General features: G+C 38.7%; 1 pseudogene; it reads left to right on the top strand.

Annotated features, from left to right (window-relative positions):
• The first annotated feature begins 6,636 nt into the window (after nt 1-6,636).
• On the top strand, nt 6,637-7,358 carry LOC118524236 (protein BEX1-like; annotated as a pseudogene).
• Nucleotides 7,359-7,560: the final 202 nt, after the last annotated feature.

Below are 7,560 nucleotides of genomic sequence, written 5' to 3' on the forward strand. Positions count from 1 at the left end.
TCTGGGTTGCCTTATTACTCTGTTGTTAGTGTCTTTTGATGCACAAAATTTTTTTCATTTTCATAAAATCCAATTAGTCTATTTTTTCTTTTGTTGACTGTACCTTTGCTGTCATATCCAAGAAATCATTGCCAAGTCTAATATTGTGAAGATACGCCTTTGTTTTCCTCTAAGAGATATAGTTTTAGCTCTTATGTTTAGGATTTTGGTCCATTTGAATTAATTTTTGTATATAGTTTTAGGTAAAAGCTCAACTTCATTCTTTTGCATGTGGATATTCAGTCTTTCAAGGAGACATCAAATATACATATATATATATATATTCTAAGATTTTATTTATTTATTTGAGAGAGAGAAAGCACATGCTCATGAGCAGGGGGAGAGGCAGAGGGAGATGTGGGGCTCAATCTCACGACCCTGAGATCATGACCCGAGCCACATTCAAGAGTCAGAGGTTCAACTGACTGAGCCACCCAGGTGCCACGACCTCAACTATATTTTTTAAAATGTCTTGTTCAGGGCACCTGGGTGGCTCAGTTGGTTAAGCATCAGACTCGATTTCAGCTCAGGTCATGAGATCAAGCCCTGTGTTGGGCTCCTGCTGGGTGTGGAGCCTGCTTAAGATTCTCTCCCTCTACCCTTTCCCACACCTCCTTTCTCCCCCCTTTAAAAAAAAAAAAAAAGTTTTTTTCAACATAGCTAACACATAAATGGCTCAGGTAAAGTTAATTTTAAATTCAATTTGAAAGTTCAAATGATTCCATACTCCATATTGGAAAGAACATACTGATTTTGTGGCATAGTTTAAAGAGATATAATTCTTTTAGGATTAGGTATTTTTAAAAAAAGGAAGCCAAGGGGCGCCTGGGTGGCTCAGTCAGTTAAGCGTCTGCCTTCAGCTCAGGTCACGATCACAGGGTCCTGGGATCGAGCCCCACCTCGGGCTCCCTGCTCAGTGGGGAGTCTGCTTCTCCCTCTGACTCTCCCCCTGCTTGTGCTCTCTCTGTCTGTCAAATAAATAAATAAAATCTTAAAAAAAAAAAAGGAAGCCAAGCTGTTTAGTATAATACCTGTCTTGTTGTCTTGTCTGTCTGTTCATCTGTCCATCTTTGTGGTACCTGTGGATAGTTGTAACCCAGTTTCAAAATTAAAAATATGAAGAGGCACCCGGCTGCCTCAGTCAGAGGAACATGTGACTCTTGAGCTTGGGGTCGTGAGTTTGAGCCCCATGTTGGGTGTAGAGATTACTTAAAAAAATAAATAAATAAAATAAATCTTAAATAAATAAAATAAAAATAAAATAAAAAATAAAAATAAAAATATGAAGAATGGGAAGTGCTGTAAGAAATATCTGGAATTCTAACAAAGAAGAAAAAGTATTTATAGGATAAAATAAACATGCTGTACTTGAAGGTGACTGAAGCATACAAAGAAAAAAACATATTTTTCCCCCTAAAACATAGATTTCAAACACTCTGAAATAAATCTTGTCATTATTACTAAATTCAGAGAATCATAAGACCAAATTTGTATTTTTAAAATTTAAATGTAAACTTACGAAAGTTGAGTTTTGTTTTGTTTGTCTTTTTTTTTTTTTCTTTTTTCTTTTTTAATTCACTGGGCTCCTTTGTGAAGTAAAATACTAGTAGGACTGGGAGGTCAAGGAGCAAATCCCGTGATGTGTCAAGTTTCATCTCCAGGCACTGAAACTCTGTAGCATCTGGTACCACTCTGAAGTAGGCTGACAATTTCAGTTTAGCCATTAATGGGAAGAATATTCACTCCAGCGAAGTCATAATGGTTTGACTTCCAAATTGCTTGTTAGCTTTAAAGAAGATGATTTAACATTTTGAAAAATCCCTAGAAATTCCAAGTTCAGGGCCTTTGTCTTGGTGCCCTTTTGCTGGGAAAGAAATACACTAGAGAGTAAAGTCTTAAAATGATGTATCAGTATTATATAGAACTTTTAATATCCCTGTATGTTTTAAAATTCCAGAATAAGATTACAATTATACAATTAGTCAACTTTTATTTAAAAAACCCAAAGGGGTAAATGGCCATTAATTTTAAAATAGTTTATCAAGATATAGTTTAATACAGTGATGTCGACTGGGGTTCAGTGCTAGAGATTTTTCAGACGTGGAATAATTTTTTTTCTTGGCTTTAGGTTTTAAATACCAAATTTTATCCCCAAAAAGAACCTTACAGTTAGGTTGTAAATCCCTGCCCCTCCCCCAAAGTGCTAAAATGTAATTTAAATGGAGCCACCGGCAGAATTTACTCTTGAGCTTTAAACACAACAATAAACTTTAATGAGTTTGACATTGGAGCATCAGTGGTCTGCCAATTATACTCTGCGTGCCAAATCTAGTTTGCTGCCTGTTTTTGTACACATAGCAAGAATGTATTTTTACATCTTTAAATTATTGGAAAAAAATTTAAATAATATTTTGTGACACATGAAATTTTATAAAAAACAAATTTCAGCGTCCATAAAAACAGTTTTATTGGTACACAGCCACACTCATTTGTTTATTGTCTGTGGCTACTTTTGCCTTACCATGGCAGGGTTGAGTAGTTGCCACAGAGCTCTGTGGCCCACGAAATCTAAAATATTTACTATCTAGGGGCGCCTGGGTGGCTCAGTCGTTAAGAGTCTGCCTTCGGCTCAGGGTATGCTCCTAGGGTCCTGGTATCGAGCCCCGCATCGGGCTCCCTGCTCGGTGGGAAGCCTGCTTCTCCCTCTCCCACTCCCCCTGCTTGTGTTCCCTCTCTCGCTGTGTCTCTCTCTGTCAAATAAATAAATAAAATCTTAAAATATTTACTATCTGGCTTGTTATGGAAAAAGTTTGTCAACTCCTGGATTATCAGAAAAGCAGCTTGTATTGTAGCATGGATATACAAATTAAACAAATGTCACCAAGGAGTGCAGGACAAACTTTTACCATACATTAAATCAGCTATTTAATGTGGGGAAGAAAAGGACACAAATACTTTAGTGTTGTTAATTCCAACAGTTAAGATTTATGTCTAGTACTTTCTAAAGGTAGCTTCTTTTTCTTGACAGGAGAGCCTCAATTTACCCTCTTCCTGTGAGAAAAATACAAAAGGCAGAGATGGAGGATATGTGGCATGAATCCATTCGCTGAATGTTAACAGCGTGACTCTGGATGGACAGTGACTTGGGTGTTTAATGTTGACACCAGGGCAGAGAAGCCAGCAAAAATCAGGGCCTCTGTGAAGTGAAGGTAAAAGACTCCACTGAGTCTTTTCTTCCTGTGCTTGCATCTCTGGGAATTGTGGAAAAGCCAGTAAAATTACTTCAACATCCTTCGATAGCAATGACTGTAATCCTTCTTAACAGTTTTAAGTCCTATTACGTTGTTACTCATACATTCTAATACATTTTTTCCCTTAACCACATGAAAAGGATAGAAGAGCACATGTGTCTTAAAATTTGGAGTGAATTAAAATAAATTACATCAGGGGTGCCTGGGTGGCTCAGTCAGTTAAGCGTCTGCCTTCAACTCAGATCATGATCTCAGGGTCCTGGGATTGAGCCCTGTGTTGGGCTCCCTGCTTCTCCCTCTCCCTCTGCTCCCTCGCACATGCTCTCTCTCTCTCTCAAAAATATAAATAAAGTATTTAAAATAAGTTACATCATAAACTTTTAAAAATGATTTTTATGGCACCTCTTTGGAAACCTAGTTCTTCAAAAAGGGCAAGAGTGATCTTAGAATATGCTGTAGGGAGCTGAAGAGGATCCCTTGTCTACTAGCCATCGCTGAAGATAGTGAGCTATATCCTGAGAAAGTGGCTGAGGGTTGCAACCAAAAAATAAAAGAGAAGGAAAAACAGAGGCCCAGGAATTAAAATGATCAGTGCCTTCTTTCATGTGACGTGTAAAGCATAATATCCCAAATAAACAGCAGTCTTACCAAAAAAGATTAAAATAAAAAACCCTATTCTGTTTTTAGATCCTACAAGTAGATAACTGGTTATATAAACACTCATCTTCTATATAGCAAGAAATCACATCTCTATGATCTATGCTAGGCTCCAGTATCTCAATAATTCTGGTAGATGCAGCACATCTGGAACTTGTCAAAGCGAGTGAACCTTACAAGATAGTTCCTTATAGCAAGACCCCTGGCCAGTGCCTTCTTTCCACCACATTTCCACTGCAGTTTACCCATGGAGAGTCACTATGAATATGAAAAATGAAGGATAAGTTCCCTTAAACTTTGCATTTTGCTTGAGCAAAGTGAGCACTTTATTGTAAAATTGGTCTAACAACCAGCATTCTAAAATCCTGCCTTTTTTTTTTTTTTTTAGTGAAACTTGAGTAGGCAGTTATAAAAACTAATGTGTTCATGGGATATGCCTATTTCTCTCTTCCATGCATTTTGTGCTTATCATTTTACATTTGCTCTTTTTCAATATGAGATTAGCAAGTCCTGTAACAGCAATTAATAGAGGGACTAAACATTCTTCTTAACATACCTGAAAAGCATTGGTATTCTGTTAGAACCTAGGATCCCACACTCTACACTAAATAGCTTAGTCCCAACACTGATGCAACAATAATTCTTCAAATATTCTGGACATTAACTTATGGGAAAGGCATACAAGGCAGGGAAGAGGAGAAGGCAAGGCAAGGATGTCTTAAGGGGTTAGTTACCCTGTGGGTGATTGGTACATGATCCTGCAATGATCATCCTAGAGGGCTTTTATAGAAATGTACTGCAGAACATTCCACCTGGGGTTAAAAGAAGAAGCAAGTTTATTTCCATTGGTTTCTGTTCCCCATTGGTCACCTTCCTCTTCTCTTCCGGGTTGCACATCCCAGAGCACTAAGTGGGATCTTCTGGGTGTCCTACGCAGGGGTGTCAGAGGTTCCTTAGAGCAGACAGGTAGAGGGACATATCACGAGTTGAAGCAAGGCACTATCAAAGTGCCTCTGCATAAAATTAACTGAGATCTACCTGAAAGAAGTTGCAGCAGGAGTGGCTGAAGTGAGAGTGTGGCTGACAGGGTTTTTGAAGTGGTGCGCTGTCAAGAACTGTAAAGAACCCAGATTTTACCCTACTTGCAAGCTCTCAATTTAGGCTGTCACAGTTTTGTGGAAGCTGGCAGAAGACATGAGATTCCTTGGTCAGAGACAAAAGACTTGATTACTTACTGCACAGCAGACAGCATGAAATTCATGTTCATATTAGTCCTCTTTCCCCCAAGTCCCACTGGGACACTGCAGAGGTGGGTCCAAGTGGATATGGCACACACAGTGTGAGGAACAGCTGAGAAACTCGGAGAATCCTCGGTTTTTTCATATGAGGGTTGCAAGCAAACCTGCCCAAACTTTTACTGGTGGGAGACATGACCTTTATATATTTTGTTTGTTTATTTGTTTGGATAAGTTATACTTTGATTTTTCAGAAGCAAAAATGACAAGTGGCAACTAGCATTTGGAAAAGACATTAAAGAGTATGAGAATAATAAATAGAGACAATAGCCTAAGAAAGACTCTGTTATCATACAGCTCTCAAAGAAACTCCTTTTATTTATTTTTATTATTTTTTAAGGTTTTATTTTTAAGTAATCTCCACACCCAGTGCGGGGTTTGAAACCACAACCCTGAGATTAAGAGCCATACACTCGACCAACTGAGCCAGCTAGGCACCCCAAGGAAATTCCTTTTAAATAAATCTCAGAATAATATGCTCTTAACTAAAACAACAAAACAAAAACCACAGCACCAACAAAAAATTTGTAGAGAATCCATAAAGTGATACATGAAGAAGGAAAAAGGAAAATCCAGAAATCTACATGCTGAGAGTTCTCTGTGAGAATCAAATAGGCTCTCTTTCCATATAATCTCAGAGAGAGAGAGAGAAAGAAATCATTTGCAGACTCAGCCCTCCCAGACAACTGAAAGCCCATCTTGATAGTATATTAAACTATCCCATCTGGTTCCAGATTATTCCAGGTGAACTGTAGTGATTTAAAAATAAATTGCTTAAAGTATTTCCCCTTTTTATTTAAAAATAAATATATTGCCTTAGTAGCAGGAAGAATAATTTATATCCATATAGCATCTTTTCTGCAAAACTTTAATACATATCGCTAAGAGTGCTATGTTCAGAAATGAACAACTTACAGGAACAAAATAATCTTAAAGAAAGAAACACAGAAAACAAAGAGACTCTGTTATGCCCATGGGTCAATTTTCCATAATTCACTTACGCAAATTAAGTCTATTGAGTATGGTCTTGGAATGAAGAGTAAAAAAATATAGAAATGCCCTTTGTTCTTTCTTTACCCTGAGTATAAGATTTTACATAGGAAAACTCAACATAGGAGGTTTTTGGTTTTGGGGTTTTTTTTGAGAAAATATGTAAGTTTAAGTTGTACATGTTAGTCATGCTTTATACAAAATTGTTCAAACTGGGAAAATTTTGAGAGTGAAAGGGGGAATCATTAATAATTCTGATGGGACAGCAGGTATAAACTGGCATTACGGTCAGAGCCGGCCTGCACTCACTTGGTTCTCGGTGCCTGCTCCCGGTGGCCCTGAGGGCGTGCGGGCGAGAGGGGGGGGGGAGGGGAGCAGGTGTGCAGGTCTAAGTGCCGCCGGGGGGCGCACTCTTCGGCGAGAATCGGGAGGAGGAGGAGACTGCAAGGATGGGCCCAGGAGCAAGGGCGTCCAAAGAGGAGCAAGCAGTAAAAAAATCTCAACGTGGAGAACGCCAAACAGGAAAATGAAAAAAAGGATGAAAAGGAGCAAGTTGCTAATAAAGGAGAGCCCTTGGCCCTCCCTTTGGAAGCTGGTGAATATTGTGTGCCTCGAGTAAATCGTAGGCGGTTCCGTGTTAGGCAGCCCATCCTGCAGTATAAGTGGGACATGATTCAGAGGCTTGGAGAACCACCGGCAAGGATGAGAGAGGAGAATATGGAAAGGATTGGGGACGAGATGGGACAGCTGAGGGAAAAGCAATTCAGTCATAGTCTGCGGGCAGTTAGCACTGACCCTCCTCACCATGACCATCATGATGAGTTTTGCCTTATGCCTTGAGTCTTGATGTTTTCCCTGAAGTTAATAGGAAGACACACCTGCTTCCTAAACTTAATGTTCTCAACGTACATTTGTTGTAAACCTTTTGGTGTTACATGTCTCTTGTGGGTCTCCTATGACCAGCTTCTAATTGAATGTTGAATTTTGACCCAAAATGTAAGATTCTGTCAGCAGGAGAGTTTCACCCTATTGCATGGCAAGATGTTCATTATATATTGTGACGTTAATAAAGCAGTTTAAAAGACAAAAAAACAAAAACAAAAAAAAACTGGCATTACTCCCGGAAAACTAGAGCGTATGATCACTCTAGGTACAGCTTATTTAAACTACCACTTCAGTATTCTCACGTAAAGTAGGTCGGTAATTTGAAAATGCCTCACTGCTCTCCAAAACACTTTAAAGCTGCACAGTACTTTGTTTCAATTCTTTAAATCTTCAAATAACCTCTATTTAAATATACAGCACCAATAATGAGACAAAATTGTGTT

The sequence above is a fragment of the Halichoerus grypus genome, chromosome 5 (assembly GCF_964656455.1).
Source record: "Halichoerus grypus chromosome 5, mHalGry1.hap1.1, whole genome shotgun sequence".
Lineage (NCBI taxonomy): Eukaryota > Metazoa > Chordata > Mammalia > Carnivora > Phocidae > Halichoerus > Halichoerus grypus.